The following is a 24,455-nucleotide window of genomic DNA, read 5'->3' as shown; positions in this document are numbered from 1 at the left end:
CACATAAAAAGCATTGGTTAAATGCAGAGAGGCTAATCACTAGAAGTTTGGTAACCAGGTAAGGGATTGTTCTGGTCACGAAAACATATATGTGGATACATATGTATGGATAAAATAAGAGGGCTTCTGAAATATGGACTTCAGTATTGGAAAGAACCATCTACATTTTGATTTTTTAAGTCAATGCTACAATGAGTTTGCTTGGAATAACATCAATTAGTGGCTTTCACTTCTCCCCTCTCCAGAAATATTTGTTTTGATAAATGCTTTCTTAGCATTGAAATTATATTAGAGAAGCAATTTTAAGACTTGGAATTAGCTCTGGTTTGAAGCCACACGACCTGGGTTCCAGACTAGACTCTGCTGCTTATTAGTTGTGTATAAGTCATTTCATTCTGGTTGAAGCAGCAGGTAAGAATGCTTGAACTCCCTAAGTTCCATAAGTTTATGGTTTGCTATGAAGAAAAGAATGCTTTGTAAATATGAAAGCTCTCTACAAATATCAATTATTATTGTTCTGTTTCTTGGTTCAGTTTCTTCATCTTTAATATAAATGATTTGTAATACAAAATAGTAAAATTTCCTTCCACTTGTGAGTTGTATGATCCTGTTTATCTGCATTTTATTTTTTGCTGAGGCAATTAAGGTTAAGTGACTTGTCCTGGACAGCCAGGAAGTGTTAAGTGTCTGAGACCAGCTCTTTATTCACTAAACATAATGCTCATGATAATAATAATAATAATAATGCCTCGTATAAGTCATCAACAAGCATTTGTTAAACATTTCTGTGCCAGGCATTGTGTTAAGTATTAAGGAGGTCAAGAAAGGCAAAAACAATCCTTGTCCTCAAGAACCTCACAATCTAAAGGCAGAGACAACTTTAAAAGAATTATGTACAAACGAGGATACATGGGATAAATATAGGATAAACTGGAGGTTATCTGATAGGGAAGGCACTAGCCTTTTAGAAATGGCTTTTTGTAAAAAGTGAGATTTTGATCAATCCTTTAAAAGTCAGGAAACCAAGAAGTTGAAGATGAGGAGGGAGAGAATTCCAAACATGGGAAAAACCAGTAAAATAGTTTCAAAATGAGTAGTACATAGAGTTAATGTTATAAGGGTTTAGTTTTTATTTTATTTTTAAAATATAATTTCATTGATAAATATTCTGTTTTATATTTCTTTCTATATATATCCTTCCTTTTCTCTCTTCCTAGAAAGCCATCTCATATAATGAAGAATTTTTAAATAAAAAAAGAAAGGAAAAGAGGAAGAACAGTGAACAAATGAGCAAAGCCAATCAGTAGATTGAAAAAACCTGAAAATAAGGTAATATTCCAGATTTTTGGACCTCCCATCTCTGCAAAGGAATGAGAGGAGTTGTCTCCTCATATCTCATATCACACTCATTCTTTGTAATTGTGCAACATTCACTTTAAATTAGTCTGTCATTGTTGCTTTTTTCATTGACATTGTTGCAATCATTTTGTATATATTTTTTTTTCCTGGCTCCACTTAACTTCACTCTACATTAGTTCATGGAAATCTTCCCATGATCCTTCTGGCTTGCCTTAGCATGGAACTTTTCTCATTGCTGCCTCTGGAACATCCATCCACTCTTGAAGTCTTATCACCCAGAATATCCCTCTGTCAATTCTGGCTCCTTTCTCTCATTGGTGAGTTCTTTCTGGGATCTCCATTTTGGGGAGGGGTCCAGTCTGCCCTATCTTCATTCCCCTTCCAGCTTGCTTTTGATTCATTGGAGTTTAACTCCAGATTCAGTCTCATCCTGAATTTATTGCTTTTCAGCTCCATTTACTATGTCATTTCCCCTCATAATTATGTAAGCTGCTTAAGGGCAGGAACTTAAAAAAATATATATATATGTATATATATATATATATATATACACACACACATATATATATATATGTATGTAGCCTCAGGACTTAGCATGGTACCTGACACACAGTAATCACTTAATAAATTTTGTCTCATTCTGTCTAATCATGCTTCTCTATATTCATCATTTGTAATTTCTTGCTGTTGAGTAGTTTTTTAGTCCTGTCTGACTTTTCAAGAACCATTTGGAATTTTCTTGGCAAAGATACTGGAGTAGATTGCCATTCTTCCCCCCCCTACCTCCCCCCCCACCCCCGTGCTCATTTTATAGTTGAGGAAACTGAGGTAATCAGGGTTAAGTGACTTGCCCAGGGTCATGAAGCTAGTAAGCATTGGAGGCTGTATTTGAACTTAGATCCTCCTGACTTTAAAGCCTGCTTTGTTCACTTCATCACCTCATGACCACTGTTTGGATCTTAACTTTGCTAGCTTCCAGCTGAGTGACATTGACAATTTGCTTCATTTTTCTAAGTTTCAGTTTCCTACTTGGTAGTTTCCTCCTTGGTGATCTTCAAGGTGTCTTCTAAGTCCTGTAAACTGGTAGTCTTTCTTCCCCTACCTGCCACTGAATATATAGTCAAAATATCTGTATTTGGATGATGATTTTCCCACTAATCCATCTTGAAGCCTCAGTTTCCTCATCTGTTAAATGGGGACAAAAGTTGAGCTTCCTCAACTATCTATAATTTGTTGTGAGACTTTAAATAATATATAGGAATCAATCTGTCACTGAAGGGTGAGAAACTCTCAACATGCTGTTGGAGAAGTGATAACTGAGAAACTTGCAAGTACTTGGGATTCCTCCTATGACCTTCCTTCTGGCTTTTCTGTTTTAGTGAACAGCTAAGTAATATAGTGGCTAGAACATTGTACATGCAGTCAAGAAAAATCTGAATTTTACTCTTGCCACTTATTAGCTATGTGACCCTGGGCACGTTATTTAACCTCTTCCCACCTCAGTTTCCTCATCTGTAAAATGTAAAAAATTCCTCCCAGTGTAATTGTGAGGATCAAATGATGTAACATTTATAATGTGCTTTGCAAACCTTAACATGAAAAGCAAAGTGCTAACTTTTATTAGGTTATAGCAATTTCCATATTAATATTATATTGACATGGGCAGCTAGGTGGCACCAGGCCAAGAGTCAGGAAGACTCATCTGAGTTCAAATCTGGCCTCAGACATTTTGGCTCAGTTTCCTCATCTGTTAGATGAGCTGGGGAAGGAAATGGCAAACCATTCTCTTATCTTTGCTAAGAAAATTTCAAATAGAGTCACAAAAAGCTGGACATGACTGAACAATTTATCTTGTTTATACAGTAATTTACACATTCTCTCCCCCATTAGATTAGGAATCCTTTAAAGACAGGGCTCACGGTTTGCTTTTCCTTCTGTCCTCAGTTCTTAGTATTATGTCTGACAGATTAATGAATCAATTAATGAATTCTTGTCAATCTTAATTGACTGAGATGAAGGTTAATTTTTATATGTAAGATGGGAACAGGGGTGTGTTGGACTATGCTTGAGAGCCTGTTATTAAATTTTCCTTCTGAATATTTTGACTTCAGAAATCAGCAATTGCTTCATATCAGGGTCTGATTTATTGTTTTAAGATTGGTATAGATTTAAGAAAGTGTTAATAATGCAGAGTCAACTTACAAGTATATGTACATCCCAGTATATTAGTTTATAAATTTTGCTTGAGCTCAGCAGGAATGCAGTAGAAGTCACAGGGAATAAAATCATCAGCAGACTGCAAGGTTGGTGACTGAAGGCTAATAATAATCACTGACATTTATATAATGAAGATTTACAAAGTGCTTTACATCCAATGCTTTACCCTTGGGTGAGGTGTTGGTTGTTGAGTAGTGAGTCATTAAAATTACCCCATCTCAGTTAAAGTAAGTAATAAGATACTTAGATGCTTTAACAATGTGAGAGAACAAGCCTCAATCTTCTGTTTAACCAAAACTTTACATTAAATGTGAAAACTGGTATGATATTGACAGGAAATAGTTTGGATTGGTTGGAGAGACTTAGTCATGTTCTACGCATCTCTTAAAATAGCAGAGAGGCACCAAACTGAGAGAGATCGATCTTCTTGTGAGCAAAAAATGGAGAGAATGTTACAACTGAATCTCCAGAAAGGAAATTGCTTCGGGTGAGATGGGGAGAAGCACTTTAGATTGGACTTGGTTTCTTTCTGTGAATCCTGCTGACCAGAGAGGCATCTCATGAACTTAGGAGGTCCTAACATTTTAGCAGCATCTCTCTAGAGCTGATGGAAGTGAAGGACATCTGAGCTTTTCATAATCTGTACCAAAAAAAATACCTCCATTTACATCCCAATAAAGTGACTTGATACTAAGGAGAAAAAAAAATTACAAATTTATTCACAAATTTTTAGGTCTACAAAGAATAAAGCAAAGAAGCTTCATCATAAATATGGGAAATTTCTTTTTTTTAAAATTCTTATTTAATAATCACTTTATATTGACAGAATCCATGCCAGGGTAATTTTTTTTTACAACATTATCCCTTGCACTTGTTTCTGTTCCGATTTTTTTCCCCTCCCTCCCTCCACCCCCTCCCCTAGATGGCAAGCAGTCCTTTATATGTTGGATATGTTGCAGTATATCCTAGATACAATATATGTTTGCAGAACCGAACAGTTCTCTTGTTGCACAGGGAGAATTGGATTCAGAAGGTATAAATAACCCGGGAAGAAAAACAAAAATGCAGATAGTTCACATTCGTTTCCCAGTGTTCTTTCTTTGGGTGTAGCTGCTTTTGTCCATCATTTATCAATTGAAACTCAGTTAGGTCTCTTTGTCAAAGAAATCCACTTCCATCAAAATATGTCCTCATACAATATCGTTGTTGAAGTGTATAATGATCTCCTGGTTCTGCTCATTTCACTTAGCATCAGTTCATGTAAGTCTCGCCAGTCCTCTCTGTATTCATCCTGCTGGTCATTTCTTACAGAACAATAATATTCCATAACATTCATATACCACAATTTACCCAGCCATTCTCCAATTGATGGGTATCCATTCATTTTCCAGTTTCTAGCCACTACAAATAGGGCTGCTACAAACATTTTGGCACATACAGGTCCCTTTCCCTTCTTTAGCATTTCTTTGGGATATAAGCCCAATAGAAACACTGCTGGATCAAAGGGTATGCACAGTTTGATAATTTTTTGGGCATAATTCCAGATTGCTCTCCAGAATGGTTGGATTCGTTCACAACTCCACCAACAATGCATTAGTGTCCCAGTTTTTCCGCATCCCCTCCAACATTCATCATTATTTTTTCCTGTCATCTTAGCCAATCTGATAGGTGTGTAGTGGTATCTCAGAGTTGTCTTAATTTGTATTTCTCTGATCAATAGTGATTTGGAACACTCTTTCATATGAGTGGTAATAGTTTCAATTTCATCCTCTGAAAATTGTCTGTTCATATCCTTTGACCATTTATCAATTGGAGAATGGCTTGATTTCTTATAAATTTGAGTCAGTTCTCTATATATTTTGGAAATGAGGCCTTTATCAGAACCTTTAACTGTGAAGATGTTTTCCCAGTTTGTTGCTTCCCTTCTAATCTTGTTTGCATTAGTTTTGTTTGTACAAAGGCTTTTTAATTTGATGTAATCAAAATTTTCTATTTTGTGATCAGTAATGGTCTCTAGTTCATCTTTGGTCACAAATTTCTTTCTCCTCCACAAGTCTGAGAGATAAACTATCCTATGTTCCTCTAATTTATTTATAATCTCGTTCTTTATGCCTAGGTCATGGACCCATTTTGATCTTATCTTGGTATATGGTGTTAAGTGTGGGTCCATGTATGGGAAATTTCTTAAGCTCCCCACCTCCAAAAATTGAGGGGAGAGGATTTCTAGAAATTGGAAGCTATGAGTTGTTCCTTTGTCAAATGGATTCTCTAAACTTAAACTTACTTTGCAATGGAATCTTTATGTGCTGGTAAGAATGTGTCATAGATTTTGGGGAAAGCTTTTATACCAATTTATTCCCTATTAGTATGAGTAAAACTTACCTCTAAAACTCTGAAGGGGTATCATAATGGGCACTTGACTCCTTAGTAAGAAGGGAATTGAGAAAGTCAACTTGGAGTATGTTCCAGGGCTAAGATAACAATAGGAATAGAGGAAATCCTCCCCGCATCTGAAATTTACAGTGCACATCCAATTAAAGATGGGCCATCTAAAAAGTGCTCTTTCTCCCAGAGTGACTTGATTGATTCACTGAATCAACAATTTACTCTTATACAAGTTTTCCAAATTATTTTTCATTCTTAAAAAAATCCCCTAATAATGACCTATTCTCCTTTGAAAGAGGGAAAAATACATTTCCAAGTTTCATTTCACTTTCTCCAAGTGGAGATTTTCACTTATTTTCTTGTGTGATTGACTCATCCAATGAAAATAACAGATCATTTTTATTTCTAATTCAGTGAATTCCAATCTTGCCTCTGATACATATCCCCTCTGTGATCTTGAAGGACTCACCTCTCAAACACCCAGGCAGCTCTTTTAGTAGCAGAAAATGTGTTGTTGATTTGTGCTGATTGAGGGGAGTTTCCTCATTGGGACTTCCTAATATCAGTGGCATCATATGTCTAGTATAAAAAGAAAACAAAAATTTCCAAGAATGATGCTAGGATTAAAATGAAGTATCTGTCTTCTTTTTCAACCCAGTTCTTTCTTTCTTTCTTTCTTTCTTTCTTTCTTTCTTTCTTTCTTTCTTTCTTTCTTTCTTTCTTTCTTTCTTTCTTTCTTTCTTTCTTTCTTTCTTTCCTTCTCTCCCTTTCTTTCTCTTTCTTTTTTCTTCCTTCTTTCTTCCTGCTTCCTTTTTTCTATCCTTCCTTCCATCCTTCTTTTCTTATTTTGATTTTTATTTATTTTGTTAATTTTTAATTAATTTTGAAAATAATAATAACCTTTTGTTTTTCAAAATACATGCAAAGATAGTTTTCAACACTCACCCTTGCAAAACTTTGGGTTCCAAAATTTTCTCCTTCCCTCCCCCTTTCCCCTGTCTCCTGTACAGCAAATAATCCAATAAAGATTAAACCTGTGCAATTCTTCTAAACATATTTCCACATTTATCACACTGTGCAAAAAACAAAATCAGATTGAAAGAGGAAAAAGGAACAAAGGAAAAAAACCCTAGCAAATAACAAAAAAGGTGAAAATACAATTCTGTGAATCATATTCAGTCTCCATTATCTTCTCTCTACATGAGGATGACTCTTTCCATCACAAGTATATTGGAATTTCCTCGAATCACCTCATTGTTGAAAATAGTCAAGTCCATCACAGCTGATCATCACATAATGTTGTTGTTGTTATGTACAATGTTCTCTTGGTTCTATTTACCTCATTTAGCGTCACTTCATGTAAGTCTCTCCTGACTTTCCTGAAATCAGCATGCTCATCATTTCTTACAGAATAATAATATTCTATGACATTTATGTACCATAACTTATTCAATCATTCCCCAACTGATGGGCATCCACTCAGTTTCCAGTTCTTTTCACTACAAAAAGAACTGCTACAAACATTTTTGCACACACAGTTTGTTTTCCCTTTTTTATGATCTCTTTGGGATATAAGCCCAGTAAAGATTGCTGGATCAAAAGGTATGGACAATTTTATTGCCTTTGCATATAATCCAAATTGCTCTCCAGAATGGTTGTATCAGTTCACAACTCTATCAACAATGTATTAGTGTCCCAGTTTTCCCACATCCCCTCCAACATTTATCATTACCTTTTCCTGTTATCTTAGACAATTTGGTAGGAGTGAAAATATCTCAGAGTTGTCTTAATTTGCATTTCTCTAAGCGGTACTGATTTGGAACATTTTTCAAATGACTAGAAATGGCTTTAATTTTTTCATCTGAAAATTGTCTTCAATGATTTATCAATTGGGCAATTGCTTGATTTCTTATACATTTAAGTCATTTCTCTATATATTTTAGAAATGACACCTTAGGACGCCCATCAATTGGAGAAGGCTGAACAAGTTGTATTATATGAATGTTGTGGAATATTATAGTTTTATAAGAAATAATCAGCAGAATGATTTCAGAGAGGCTATGGAGAAACTTACATGAACTGATGCTAAGTGAAATGAGCAGAACCAGGACATTATTATACACTGCAACAGCAACATTATATGATGATCAATTCTGCTGAACATGGCAACATTAATAATGAGGTGATTCAGACCAGTTCCAATGGTCTTGTGATGAAGAAAGCCATCTGCACCCAGAGAGAGGATAGTGGGAACTGAATGTAGATTACAATATAGTATTTTCACTCTTTTTGTTGTAATTTTCTTTTATTTTCTTTCTCATTTTTTTCATTTTTGATCTGATTTTTCTTGTTCAGCATGATATTTGTGGAAATATTTATGGAAGAATTGCATGTGTTTAACATATATTAGATCACTTGCCAACTGAGGTGGGGAAGGGAAGGAAAAAATTAGTACATTAGTCGAAAATCATCCATGTATATATTTATTTGAAAATAAAAAAGGTAAAATAAAAAGTGAAATGAGGCCTTAATCAGAAATATTGGATATAAATTCCCTCCCCCCCACTTTTCTGCTTCGCTTTTAAAATTGGCTACATTGGTTTTATTTGTATAAAACCTTTTTGATTTAATGTAATCAAATTTATCCACTTTGCATTTCGGAATGTTCTTGTTTTTCTTTGGCCATAAATTCCTCCCTTCTTCACAAATCTGACAGGTAGACTATCCTTTGCCTTGCTCTTCTTTCTTGAAGAGTTCCATGACACCAGGGAGGTTTTCCTGATGTCCAATACACAAATGAATTGTATTTAAGTGAGGGAAGGCTGTATAATAGGCTTTCTTCTCCAGAGCCTAATGGGTCTAATGGCCTGACATAGATCAGCAGGACTGGGGAAGCCCTCCACCCAGCTCTTAAAGTCCCAATGAAATATCATCCTCTTTAAGAGTCCTTCCCTGGTCTACCTCCCATGACCCAGACCTCTCATAGTATATAGCATTCACCTCTTTTCTAATTCTCTACTGTTTGCCCTCTCATTGCTTCATGTTGCTTATTATGAGCCTGAGTCCTGTGTGTTGCTCATAGTAGGTATTTAATAAATGTTTGAAGCCTTGTACTCTATCACAATATATAGGCTCAGGCATACACACTTAACACTTAAATTTAAGAGTATATGTTACAAAATGCTATTAAATCCAAGAACTTCTAGAGATTCTGAAGCTGAAGTTTATGTTCTATAAAACTGGCCTTTATTCTTCTCTCCTGGTTAAGTCCTGTCATGTCCTATAGGTCAAGAGTTTGAAAATTGGGATTCTATGTTTTATCCTTCCAGTTTGTTGTTGCTCTTGTTTGAATTCATCTAATCTAGCTCCTCCACTCTCCAGAGGAGAAAGGGGAACATCAGGGAGAGGAGGGGGCTGGTCCAGTCTCATCCCGCTTTAAATCTAGGTCCTCTGATCACAGCATGTGATCTAGTTCGGAGGGAATCACATTCTCATGATTATGCAAATCTTACTTGGATTGTACTGAAAAGGACCAAGTTCCTTGCTGGAGGAACTGTTAGAATAATTAAGGTTAGGGATGGCTAAACAAAAAGTTTTTTTCTTGAGAATCAGTAAAGGTATCACATGTTAGTTACCAAAACCAAGGCAAGAAACAAATTTCAAAACATAGCATTGGAGATTCCCCCACCTCTTTCCTCTTCCTTCTTCCACCCCTTCAATAATTCTAATTACTGTTTTGAGAGGTGCTTGACAGAAATTTAGGTCCCTAATTATAATCATGGACAGGCCACTGACTGTATAGCTTTTCTAATTATAAGCTCAAAACTACTTAAAATAATAACTGGCATTTATATAACACTTTCATATGTGCAAAGTATTTTATATACACTTATACACACATATATTTATATACATTTATCTACATTGTATATATTATGTACATTTATATACATATTTTATATATATTTATATACATTCTACAGATTTAGAATAGAAAGGGAATGAATGAAAGCATTTAATAAGTGTTTATTATGGGCGAGGCACCATATTAAGCATTGAACATATAAATTTAAGCAAGGAAGATGGTTCCTGACCCCAAGGAGCTTACATTTTAATAAGACAATATAACACATATGAGGAAGAGTTTTTTGGAGAGGGACATTAGGAATGATGATTTGTGTCATAGGGAAAAAATAATTGATATGTCCATTTTAGAAACAGTATTGAATATTTTTCTCAGAGCTATACTTGGAAAGGGGGAGGTAAGACCAAGTAAGATAAGGTTAATGCTTACCAATCAGAAACTGGGATCCCAAAGACAGGAGTTGGAAGAGGATACTACAAAGCAGGGGGCATGACACAGAACCTCTGAGATCATCTTGTTTATTTTGCAGATGAGGAAAATGGGGCTTGGAGAAATGAAATTATGTATTTGGGATCTCATATCTGGAAAGCAACGGAGGTGGGATTTGAACTCATGTTTTCCTGGCTGCAATTCCACCAGACTACTCACAGACTGAGGGACAACTAGGGAAACCCAGGAAAACCCAGAAAGCCAGGCTAGGAAGACCTGAATTCAAGACCAACCTCAGACACTTATTAGCTGTGTGATCCTGGGCAAGACACTTAACCTTGTTTGCCTCAGTCTCCTCATCTGTAAAATATGAGCTGGAGAAGGAAATGGCAAAGCAATCCAGTGTCTCTACCAAGAAAACCCCAAATGGGATCAGGAAGAATTTAGCATTATTGAAAGAACTGAACAACAATACTCATAGCCTCATGTGACTTTCATGTGCCAGTTATAACAGAGCTTAGAAATAGGAGATTTGTGTAAATGAAATTAAAATTTTCTGTGAATAGAATGACCTTCACAAATTCAGGTTCTGAGTTTTATTCATTATATGCAAGAGACCTGGGGAATACATTGAAAATGGTTATTCCTTAAGTACTTTTTGAATTGAGTGAATCTGAACTGAATTGGAACTTTAGGAAGATGTGAAATTCAGCTGAGGGCTTCAGTGCAATGTTTTAATGGAAGAAAGATTTGTGGTTTAATCAAGACTTGAGTTCAAATCTGTCATTTAAAAATTCTTTGACCTTGGCTATAAATCACCTTATCTCCCTGGTCCTCAGTTTGCTCAGCTAATCAAGAGATTAGAATATCAAGTTTCTTTAATAAAGGCTATGTCCAACTTCAAATTCTATAATCTAGAGATTATATATATATATACACACATATATATGTATATATAGATATAGATAGATAGCTTAGTGTATAGAATATGAAACTAGGAAAAGAAGATAATAAAAACATGTAAACACCTTTCTAAATTACTGCTTTTCTAGTTTGGGATATTCTTGCCCTACATCCCCATCTCCTACCTCTTGTGTGTCCCATAACCATGATATGGTGAATGACTCCTCAAGAAGTCAGCTGTGGCACTCCACTTGGGGCCCCTCAGAGTCTTGGAGTAGAGGAGCAGCTAAGATTTCCCATTTGAATAAAAAGAGGGGGTTAGGCTAATGTCTAATGGCTTTTTCGCATTTATTGAGTCTTGTCATTATGGCTAAGAATAAGAATTTTTTTTTTGAGTGCTTTGGGATTGTATTTTACATCACTTAGATGCAAATGTTAGGTGGCACAGTGAATAAAAAATTAAGTCAGGAATCAGTTTACATTTAATGCCAGATGCTTCCTAGCTGTGTGACTTTGGACAAGTAACTTAACCACTGTCTCCCTCAGTTTCTTCAGTTGTAAAATGGGGTTCATAATAGCACCTACTTCACAAAGTTATTGTGAAGATTGACTGAAATGATATCTCTAAAGAAGATGGCATGGATCATCAAGCTGACAATGAATCATTAATGGCTAGACTCTGGGCCTAGTCATTCAACATATTTAAATGTGTGCAAAGTTATTTATACGTTATTTAATTTTTTAAATTTATTTAATTTTTTGCATTATTTAATTTATTTTCATAGCAACCCTTTGAAGTAGGTGTTATTATCACCTCTCATTTTACAGATCCAGAAACTGAGGCAAAAAACCTTTGTTCAGGGTCACACAGCTAATTAAACTTTAAATGGAATTAATTTAATTTACATTATTCATAACATTCTATCTACTATACTATGCAGGTTGCTTAGACAGAGAAAGGGGGTTTAGATGGGCCCTATCTAAGGGCTTAAGAGGACCTTTAGTAAGGGGTGAGGAATTCAGAAATTCTCTTTAAGATTGCTCGGGTGTCAGAAATACAGAAATGAGGAAAACTCTGGGGCCTCCATTGTAATAGCAACATATAGGAAGCATTCACTTATAAAAGCAAGGGATCTTATATTAAAAGGGGCCTCAGAGGCTGTCAAGTTTAATCTTGACTTAAATAGGATTTCTGTTGGTAACACTTCTGACAGCCTTTGGTTAAGAGAAGCTCATGACTTCTGAAGTATCTCAGTGACATTTGGGGACAGCTTTAATTATCACAACATTTTTCTCTTTCATGGAGTCAAATTCTGGTGTCATGAAGATGCAACTATTCCTCCAAGTTCTGCCCTTGAAGACCAACCAGAATAAGCCTAATCCCTCTTTCAAATTATGACTCAGTGATCATCTTTCCCTTAAGTCTTTGATTTCCAGGCTTAAATCCCTAGTTGCTTCAAGAGAACCACTATGACATGATATTAGAGTCCCTTGTCACTTTGTTCAACGCTTTCCCTTAAATATGTAACGAACACAATATACTAAGTATAACCTGAATAGGAGTAACAAGAATGAGTGGGAGACCGCTGGTTCTGGACACTATACATAGACTCTTTTTTTTCAATTTTTAAAAACATTTTTATTTAAAGTTTTGAGTTCTAAATTGTATCCTTCCCTCTCTCTTTCTTCACCGCACTTTCTGAGGTGGTAAACAAGCAGATATAGATTATACATATGCAATTATGTAAAAAATTTCCACATTTTGTACAAGAAGACTTGCATAAAAGAAAAAGGATGAAGGAAAGAATGAAAATAGCATTTATCAGTCTGTATTCAAATAATATCAGTTCTTTCTCTGGAGGAGGATAGTATGTTTCATCCTTAGTCCTTTGGGATTGTCTTGGATAATTATATTGCTGAGAATGGCTAAGTCATACATAGTTCTTCCTTGTACAGTATTGCTATTACCATGTACACATGCTCCTGGTTCTTCTCACTTCACTTTGTATCATTTCATGTAAGTCTTTTCAGGTTTTTCCAAATCATGCTCTTGATACACATTAAACTTGTATTCCATTAATACACATAAATATTTTTCAGAAAAAAGGATCTTATCCAGTGATGTCTCTTTTCATTTTGTACTTATGAAGTTAAGTTTTTGAACTTAAGCTTTAGACATTACATATACTCCTGATCAATTCCATGCTCTTAGATTTGGTCCAGTATCTTAATCAGTCAAAATCTTTTTGGATGCTGATCATCTAAGAATATATCCAAGCCATTGATATAGATTTTAAAGGACAGAGTCAAGCACATATTGTTGGGGAGAGAGAGAGACTTTAGTAGCTATCTCCTATCAAGGTGACATTGAATCATTAACAAGTCTTTGAGTTCAGTCATGAGTTCAAATACAATTTCAGATATTTACAAGCTGTGTGACCCTGGACAAGTTTCCTCATCTGTAAAATGAGCTGGAGAAAGAAATTGCAAACTATTCCAACATCCTTCCCCCCAAAAAATTCAAAATTAGGTTATTAAGATTAAAAAACAAGAAAAACTATGTTATCATATAGCTCACATCTCTTTATCTTGTCCATAAGGTCAGCAGAGGAAACTTTGTCCAATGCTTTGATAAAAATCGAGATGAACTTGACCTACAATGTTTTCATTTCTTTTTTAAAAAATTACTTATTGTGTCAATAATGCTAATCATTATTTACCTTTAGTTAGATAGCATCATGCATAGAGTGCTAGACCTAGAGTTATGAAACCTTGAATTCAAATTTGACCTCAGAAATTTATCAGCTGTATGACTTTAGACAACTCATTTTTATTTGCCTCAGTTTCTTCATCTGTAAAATGGGGTTAACAACACAATCTACCTCTCAAGATTGTTTTGAAATAAAAAAATAAGATAAAATTTGTAAGTGCTTGGCAAACCTTCAAGTATCATATACATTCTAGCTATTATTATTATTATCACTAAAATAAGATTATAATGGCATGATCTACTCTTGATGAGTGTGATCATTACTTTTTTTGATAAATGCTCATTAATCATCTATTTAATAAAATATTCAAAAAAGTTCCCAGTAATAGAAATCAAACTCATTAGCTTACAATGTACTATTTCAATTCCTTATTAGCATTTAGTTTTTTCCATTATAGTTAGAAGTTTATTTTTCTTGGCAGGAAAATAAAGAAAAAGAGGGAAAATATTCATTGAACAAAGATTTCCCAAATGCCTATATGTTAACATATATTAACGCTTATGTTCTGCCCACTAGGAATAGGATGGTTTCCAAATTGAAGTTCTCTCTTTAAAGTCACCTGGGAGAGATAGCCAATGAAGTCAAGGTGAAGGGCAATGAAGAGTTTCTCTCATTTATGCTGCAAATCTCAACCAGATGTGGCCAGTCAGAAGTCATCACTGAAAAGGCATCTGGGAGGTAAAGTCAGGGGCAGGAGAATGTGATGGAATCAGAGGAAATAGTTTGCTGTCTGCACCCCTTTGCAATCTGGCTTTTGATTTCATCACTTAAATGAAACTTCTCTCTCTCTCGAGTAAATAACTATTTCTTAATTGTCAAATCTGATTATCTTTTCTCATTTTTCATCCTTCTCAGCTTTTCTACACCATTTACTACTCTCTTTTCTTGGACACTCCCTCTTTTCTGAATTTTTTTTTTTTGACATCTCTCTATTCTGATTCTCTTGCCTGAATGCCTACTTCTGTCAGTTTCTTTTGCTTGATGTTCATTCATATAAAACCCCATAACAATTAGTGTACCTTGAAGTTCTATTCTGGTCCCTCTTCTCTTTTCTTTCTATACTCTACTTGTGACTTCTTAGCCCATATGGATTGAACTATCATCTTTCTATGGATGACTCCTAGATCTATGTATCCAGCCCCATTATTTCCTTAGCTCTAGTCCCTTATCATCAACTACCCATTGGACATTTTACATTGGGATGCCCTAGTGACAATGTGTGCATATTTCCAGACCAGAACTTACTACTTTTTTAATCCTCCTTTTTCTGAGTTTCCCATTTTTGTCAAGACCAGCACCATTATTCTAGTCTCCTAGAGATGTAACCTCATAGTCAACCTTTTCTCAATCAGCTTATTCAGTTTGTTGCCAATTGTTTTAATTTCTGTCTTTTGTGCATTCTCTTTTCTCTATCTCTTCTCAACTTTATGCAGGAATTTATTAATTGATTTATTTCCCTCAAGCTTCTCCCTTCTCTAGTCATTTATTTAGCTGCTGAAGTAATTTTTTTCAAGCATAACTTTGGGGCTCAAAGATGGACTGGAGCCAATTTAAATAGGTTCACAAGGTGATTATTAAATTTTTAGTGTGAGCACTTAAGCTTTGGAAATCAGTGAATGCCACAAATCAGGACTTGCTTTATTATTGTGTTAGTTGTCTAGACTTATGAAAGTGATGGAGAAAATATGAATAATAAAGATTCAGTTTTGAAATGTGATGTGATTTCTGAAAGCTGAGTAATCATTTATAAGGACACTCCTGATATTGACCATAATCTCCTCCATTGAATCAGTGTTGCCTCCAGGAAAAAATAAAACTATTTTGTTTACATAAATTAAAAAGTAGTTGTGTAAGGCTTTGCATTTGATGTTTTTATGGACTCCTAAATCTTTATGGACACATCATTGTTTTAACCATTGTTTAGCAATTATATCATTAATACTTTGTAACTCAAATTCAAAATTTGTGAGGTCTTGTAGTATAACTGTTTAGGTAATTGCTCATTCAAACTTTGAATGACTATTTCTAGGTTACTGATAGTAAATGTTGTTTTGCCCAAGATCATATTTCCACTTAATCAACAAATAGTGGTAGGCAAGCTATGCCTTAACATTTCTTGCATGTGACTAGGAGGACAGAAGTATCCTTAACTATAGTAAGGAAATTCAGAAGAGGGGAGAGTTTGAGATGTCTTTGGGACATCCAATTTTTGATGTCCAATAGACTTCTGGTGAAATAGAACTTGGGTGCAGGAGTGACATGAGTGGGATCTGTATTTAGAACAGTTGGGTTTTAATCCATATTTATTCTCAACTCCTTATTGTCAATCATCTCATATATCCAATCAGTTATCAAATCTTGTCTTTTTTACCTTCGGAATTCTGTGGTATAAGTAACCTCTCTATTAACAAAATCATCACCTAGTTCACTCTCTAGTGTCACCTCTCTCTTAGATTAGCATAAAAGCCAATGCACATTTGAAGAAATGACTGCAAAATAATTAATTAAGCACTCCTTATGTTCCAGGTACTGTGCTTAGCACCGATACAAAAAGAGATAATCAATCCTTGCCATTGTGGAGTTTATACTTTAATGGGGATAAATAATACATACAGAGCATAGATGATTAGAAAAAAGTGTTTTGGTCTGAGAAGTCATAAGAAAGCTGAATGGAGCCATATGAATTGTATGACTTAATGACTCTTTCCCTTAGGACTTGATCCATCCACACTCATATATTTATCCATTTTACTTACCTGTGTTAACTCCTTACTAGGCTATAAATTCTATTTGGACAGCTGATTGAATCTTGACTAAATTTTGTGTCTCCCTCCCAACCTTGTGTATAGTATCCTACACACTGTAGGCACTTAATGTATTTGTTGTGGGGATGAAAGACACCACAGAGACAGAGAATGTTATCTTTTCTGTGCTGTTATTTGTTAGGGCTTAGTAATCCTTCTATGTTATCGAGTTGGCCATCTTTTTGGACTTTCAAGTTTTATTCCTTTAAAAATTTGAGGAAGTAAAAACTGAAATGTTACATTAATGTAATCTCAAGCAAAGTGCTCCACACTTTGGAAAACCTTACTGTATAGAGATGACTATCTGGACAATAGAATTATAATTGATAACATACTGCCTCATCTATGGATGATGAGAGATAGAAAACCCAAAATCACTCCTGGAAATCCCCAGTTTCGTAGCCACCCACTGAAAATTTTTCTGTATGACACAATACAGTATTTCAGAGGAAGACTGAGGGACTGCTAAAGAGGAAGAAAACACCTAGCAGACCTCGAAAGTATTCAGAACTCAGTGATAATGTGGATGGTGGCTGACTCATCTCTGATCCTATCTACCTTTTTTTTCTCCTTACTGTTAGCCTCCACAAAGGAGCTTTTCAAATTTAAGGATCTGTTTAACATAAATAGGTTGATAGTATTTTTACCCATAATCAAAGGACTTAGAACTGAAAGAGATCTTAAAAACCTTCTGGTATAAAGCCTTTTTAGAATTAAGGGCCCAGAGAGGTCAAATGTTTGGTCTATGATCACAAAGGGGATTTGTGGCACAGTTGGGATTCAAACCCAAGTCTTTTGACTATAGGTTCAATATTATAATAGTGATTCTCCTGAGATCCGGATCTGTATCACCAGTTCCTACATGGAAACCTCAAATTGGGTGTCCATAGTACAAAAATTTATTAGTTCTCTTTTATTCCTATAGAAAGTACAACATGTTTCTCCTTGATGTAATTGGACGGACAATTGTCATCTCTTTTCAAAGCATGAAGGAGCTTCCTTGTTTGAACTGGAAGGGCCAACACCATTTCCTAGATAAAGACTGGTTGAATTCTTGATGACCCTTAAAAGGCTGACCTCAACTGCTCAAATAGGAGTTCAGATAGGAACAGCTTTGTGGAATGACTACTGTGTTTATGCCAGAGGGGAGCAGGGGAAGAGAAAAAGAGATAGCTGACAATAAACCTAAAAGAGAACCAGCATTGGCAATGGAGAATCAAGGTGCAGAGATGAATAGACATAGGAAACCTATTTGAACCATTTGCCCAGGAGTTTGGGAATGGGGAAAATTTGTGGTGGGGAGGAGCTGATAAAGGACATTGAAAGTCTGATGTATAGGAGACACAAAATGATTCCCCCCCCCCCCCACTAATGCTCCCTACATATGTGCCTCACTCTAGTTTGTGTTTCTTTGGGCACTGTATATATTCATGGAAGAGAGGACCTTAAATTTTGGGATAGGAGGACATTTTTGAAGCTATTGCTTTAATTATAAAATCCTAACAAATGCCTTTGCTTTGATCTAATTGTGCCAGCTCTCTGACTGTTAATAGGAAACCCACTATTGTGAGCTATCCTTATGCACAGATAAATATAATGGATATAGTATAGAGTATCTATAGAGTACTCTAAAATCTGGGAGTAGTAGCCACTTTCTGGGAAATTTAAGTCAGCAAGGATTTGCTTTAAGCAGATTGAACACTAGGCATTAAGCAAAGGTAAAAAGCAAAAAAAGCAAAACAAAGCAAAAAATAAAATAAAAACAAAAAATTAAAAATTCTTGCTCTAAGGAACCTCGTAGTCTAAAGCAAGACTCCTTTTCCCGCTCATGACCCCTTTTGAGATGACCTAGGATATATAGATACATAAAGTAGGTACACAAATCAAACATTTAGTGATAATAAACTGTAATTTTGCAACTCCCACATTCAGTTATGATACCCTATATATCGTTACAAACCCTGGTTTAGGAAGTTGGGATCTAAAGTAACTCAGCAAAGATGTTACATTTTACTTTATCATACTTCATTTCACATTTATGGATTGATTTCAGGCTTGGTCAGTGAGAATTAATCCAAGCAAATTTAGCACCACACCAGAGTCACATATAGGTTTGGTAATGAAGGAGCAACTTACACAGTTGTAAGCTGAAAGATTCTATGGTAAACAAGTGGGATATTGTAACTTTTTAGGAAAGCTAACAGTACAGGGATCACAGAGACTAACAGAATTGGTTTGGTGACTCAAGTAGAAAACTACATGTTATGCTTTCTTGCTGGATTACTAATATAGTAGTGTGTTGTTTTTCTATAAGTTTTAGGAAGGCAGCCCTCATGTCATACAATTCAAGGATTCCAAGTAGATCAGTGTCACATTTGCATCCCTTATATTTCTTAAAACAGCACTAGACCTAGATGCTGCTGTATAAAGATCTTAATTGAATTGAAAACATATAGTTAGCCAGCCAATCAACAAATATTTATTAAATGCTAGGCACTATGCTAAGTTCTGATAACACAAAAAAGAGTAAAAACACAATCTCTGATCTTAAGGAGCTCTCATTCTAATGAGAGGGAATATATAAACAACTAATGTACATACCAACTATTTAGTGTATACTGGAGGTCATCTCAGACAGAAAGCTCTAGAACTGGTACCTGGGGAAGGGATGACTTGAAAAAGTCTCACAGAAGATACAATTTGGATAGTGTTTCCAAAAAAGCCAAGGAAACCAGGAGGCAGAAGTCAAGACAAAAGCATTCCAGACACACACAAAAAATAGTCAGTGAAAAAGCATGGAATTGGAAATGGTGTGTTATATGTGAGAAATAGCAAGAAAACCAGTGCCACTGGATTACAGATCTTCTGTCCTGATCAATTCCAAATCCATGCATTTGCAAGGTCCTAAGATCTGAGAATGAAGAGAAGTAAAATTTGTTTCAGATCTTAGAATCCATATGTTTCACCCTTCCTCCATCTTTCAAATATAAGCATAATATTCCTTTAAAAAAATAAACCTTAATTTTTTCACTTATTTTATTTTTTCCAATTACATGTAAAGAGTTTTCAGCATTTGATTTTTTTTAGCATTTAACATTCTTTTAAAAAATTTTATTTTACAATCAATAGTATTTTATTTTTCAAAATACATATATAGTTTTCAACCTTTATTTTTGCTTTTTCTTTTTTTCCCTTGTTTTTGTTTTCCTTTGTAAAAGAAAAATCAGAGCAAAAGGAAAAAAATTACAAGAAAGAAAAAGCAAAAAAAAAAAAGTGAAAATAGTATGCTTTGATCCATATTCAGTCTCCACAGTTTTTTCTTTGGAGGTGGATGTCATTTTCCATCCCAAGTGCACTGGAACGGTGCAAGTACAGTATTCTTCAAATATATATATGACTGACAGTTTCTGAAGAAACTTGATGACTTCAAGGATAAAATCCCAGTGCTTCAGATTGACATTTCAAGTCCTTCACAGCTGGCTTCCCCTCCCATCTTCTCATCCTTATTTCACTTTCCTTCCTTTTACTCACTAGTCTCTAACCAAATGAGCCTAATTTGATCTTTCTCAACTTTGAATTCTAGGTCTCAACTTGATACCCATGCACCTGGCCTCCTGCTTGGGACACAGATTCTTCACCTCTGTTTCTTAAAATTCTCAGCCTTCTTCAAGGCTCAGAGCAGGTGCTGTCTCCTAAGAGAAGTCTTTGCTGATTCCTTCAGTTACCTATTGCTATTGCTCTTTCCCTCCCCAAATTATCTTCTAGTTACTTCTCTGTGTAAATGTCACATTCTCTCAATAGAACATAAGTTCCCTGTAAGAAAAGAATAATATAAGATGATACAGTATAATGTCATGTAACAGGACATGATATAAAACAATGCGAATGTAATTGAGGTGGGGAGACATTACATAATAGAATATGACTTGGCATATGATATAATGACATTTACCCCAATTATTTTATATTTACATCTCTGTGTAAATGTCAACTTCCTCCCAAGAGAATATAAATGTGAAATTGAAAGGAATAGTATATGATAGGATATAATGTAATGTTCTGCAGTTGAAGTGGAAGACATAAGATAATATGCAATAGTATGACATATGACAATATAATGGCAACAAAATAATGAATAAATAAGATAACATGAAATAGAATATGATATAATGTAATGATATAGAACAATGTAACATTCCACCGTTGGAGTGGAAGATATAATAAGATAATATGCAATAGTATGACATGACATAATATAGTATGACATAAACATGACAACAAAATAAATAATGAATAAATAAAATAACATGAAACAGTATGACATGATATAAATATAAAAATTAAATAACAATAAATATGATACTATAAATATGACTTAGTATACTATAATATTTAATCATATTTACCAGAATTATGTTTTTATTTCTGTATAAATGTCATTTTCTCCGAGCAGAATGAAAGCTTCTTAAGATAAAGGGCTTTTTTTTTTTTTTTAAATATCTGATTGGGGCAGCTAGTTGGTATAGTGGATAGTGGACTTCAAATCTGGCCTCCAACACTTAATAAATACTTCCCAGCTGTGTGACCCTGGACAAGTCACTTAACCTCAATTGCCTCAGCCAAAAAAAAAAAAAAAAAAAAAAAAAAGGCTCTGATCCCTTGCACATGATAGGTAGTGTTTAATTCATGCTTATTAACTAAATGCTCTGAGGTATGTGTGTATAGTGGGTAGAGGCAGGTAGAAGGAGATACTGTATGGTCAGGGGAATTATTGATATTGCTTAAAAGTTTTCATTTTAAAAACAATTTTACCTACAGTTTTTTTTTAAAGTCTCTCCAGTCCCGGATTAGCTTATTCCTCAGGTGTAGATACACCTTGGGTTTGGAGAACTGTTTCATCTTTTCATGCCTCAGGGGCTTTGGAAGAATATGGGATGCTCCTCAAACCTCAAACTGGGAGCCTTTTCAAACAACAGTAAAGACTCTTTGGACTCTCCCACTCAGTGAGAGTTTTGAAGAACACTCGTGGTCAGAAAGGCAGAGACTTTTTAGCCTTTGCCTTTGTACCTCCTGCATCTTGTAAATGCTGCATCATCATCTAAATCATTTTAACATGTCAAATGTTTCCTAGATGATCCTCAAAACAACCCTGGGAAGGATCTGCTGTTATTAACTCCTATTTTACAGATAAGGAAACTAAACAAAGAGAGTTTAAGTGACTTGACCAGAGCCACACAGTTAAAGAGTGTTTGAGACATAATTTGAACTCACATCTTCCTGACTCTGAGTCCTGTGTTCTATTCCTTGTGCCACCTGATTTAATATATATTTTTTGAAATTCTTGGTTGTGGTGCTGTGATCATCATGGGTCCAATTATCATATTTCCCTGCTTTAACTACTCCATGTCTGTCTCTCACTCATCTTACTTACTTCTGCTGTTTCAGCGAGAAAGAGCTAATGTATACAGATAAAGAAAGGAAGAAAATGAGCATTTATTAAGTCCCTATTATGTATTAGACACTCGTTAAGCACTTCACAAAAATCATCTCCTTAATTTTTGATCCTAGAACCATGCAAGGTAGATGATATTATTATCCCCATTTTATAGTTGACAACACTGAGGCAAACTTGTTAAGTGACTTGCCCATGTCTTAGCTAGTAAGTGTCCGAAGCTGAATTTGAACTTGTGTCTTTTTAACTACAGACCTAGTACTCTATCCACTGTGTCACTTAGAGATTAAATTTAAATTTCAGGGGAATAGTATTCTGGAACAGTATTAATGATATACCTCCCCCCTTCCAGCTGATCAAAGTTTTAAATCTTTATCTCAACAAACTTAACATGTCACATATCAAATTTGTTGTTCGATTTATAAAGTCTGATTATAAAGTTTGATTTATAAGGCAACATTCTGACTCTTTGGTTAATTCCTTATGTTGGTCCATGCTCAAAAACTTTATAGGAAGGTAAGTTTTCCTGATTCTAGTCCCTGTGCCATTCAGAAAGACCTAAGTTCAAATGTGACTTCAGATACATAATAGATGTGTGATCCTGAGCAAGTCACTTATCCCCGTTTGCCTCAGTTTCCTATCTGTTAAATGAGTTAGAGAAGGAACTAGCAAACCACTCCAGTATTTCTGTCAAAAGAAGCCCAAATGAGTTCATGAAGAGTTGGATCTAACTGAATGACAACAAATGCTATAAGATACTTAATGAAAATATAATGACTGACTGAGATGAGGACAGAGGACTAAATGAGGAGTCAGAATATTTGTGTCTAAACTAAGGTATGTATAGAGAAGCAGTTTAGGCTCAATATAAGGAAAAATATTTCCAACAATTAGTTAGCCAAAGGCAGAATAGGATTCTTTTGAGGTAGCAGATATTCCATTATTAGAAGTCTTCAAGAGTCTACAACACACCATTTCCAATTCCATGCTTTTTCACTGACTCTTCAAGTCAACAAGAGTCTTCACCTTGTTAGGTGAGTCTTTTTCAAGGATGTGGAGAGCATTCCCTTTCACTTTAACCTCTGTAAACTAAGGCTAGAGGGAACCTGTCTTGATGATCGCAGAGCTAGGAATGGCTTTCGCATTTTTAAACATAATAAAATTTTCTTAAAATATAAATATGATTCTTTCTTTGGAGTCATGCGAAAAGCTGTAGTTTCTGACTGCTGGTAGACAAATTAACCTTTGAGGTTATAGAATCACAGAATCCTAGAGTTGGAAGGGTCTTCAGAAGCTATCTAGACAAAAAAAGAAACCTAGCAATATATAACTAGGTTTATGAACCTAAACAAGAATCTATTTTACAACTCATTCCATAAGATGTCCTATTGTCAAAGATGGCTAGTGAAAGGATTTGTTCTCTATCCATTTGAGATTCTGTGATACTTGCTACTTTTGTTATCCTTGGCAGTATTCATTTGCATTAGCTCATTCTGGCCTTTAGTACTCTTGGCAAAATTCTTATAGAATCATTCTTCTCTTGTTTTTAATGCCCCTTATTTTCTATAGATTTAAACACTGAACTTGCAAGGTCCTATAAGCAAAAAACTACAAGGCTAAATTTTAAAGAAGTCACAATGAATTAATTGAAGGGCAGAGATTTACATATCACTAAGATAACCAAAGTTTTGCTATTAGGGAAGTTACTCCACAAATGTTATCTTTTAGGAGGTTTCTTCCTTCCTTCTCTTTTTCCTTTTATTTGGTTTCTTATCTCAAGATTGTGAAAAGCCTTCCCTTGGTATTATCATTCTGAGAGTTAGATTTCAATTAAGCTAGGTTAATATATCTTCAGTCACCCACATTTTTCAAAAGGAATTACATAATTTAATTGAATAAAAGGAAAATGAAAAAATTCTCAACATTGTATTAATTGTATACAAATATTGGAAGGGTGGTAAGTGGTGGTGTAAAGCCTGAAATTTAGGTTCTATGTGCAATCAGAAAATTATAGTGCAATTGACCTGAAAGAATCTTCAAGGTCAGATAGTCTAGTTAATCACCAAATGAAGTTTTATCACTTACAACACAAGAAGCAGGTACAAATCCAATCTCTGAACATTTCCAGTCTTTGTCAATGTTATAGGATTTAGAGCTAGGAAAGGGCCATGTACTTTTACAGTATTTCCATTGCAAATAATTCTGACCTTTAATTTTAGATATGCACTTTTCATGATATTAAAAATGGAATTAAAATTTAAAATGATAAA

General features: G+C 34.9%; 1 protein-coding gene across 1 annotated transcript in view; it reads left to right on the top strand.

Moving 5' to 3' along the window:
* Window positions 1-1,242: 1,242 nt before the first annotated feature.
* The window catches only part of IRF8 (interferon regulatory factor 8), a 72,366-nt gene continuing 49,153 nt past the window's right edge, over window positions 1,243-24,455 (top strand). The window contains exon 1 of the mRNA XM_051974838.1: window positions 1,243-1,329. The gene's annotated coding sequence lies outside the window, so the exon portion shown is untranslated. The remainder of the gene's footprint in view (window positions 1,330-24,455) is intronic.

Source organism: Antechinus flavipes, chromosome 2 (assembly GCF_016432865.1).
Source record: "Antechinus flavipes isolate AdamAnt ecotype Samford, QLD, Australia chromosome 2, AdamAnt_v2, whole genome shotgun sequence".
Taxonomy (NCBI): domain Eukaryota; kingdom Metazoa; phylum Chordata; class Mammalia; order Dasyuromorphia; family Dasyuridae; genus Antechinus; species Antechinus flavipes.
Note: the sequence above shows the minus strand (reverse complement) of the source record. Positions and strands in the feature narration are given on the sequence as shown.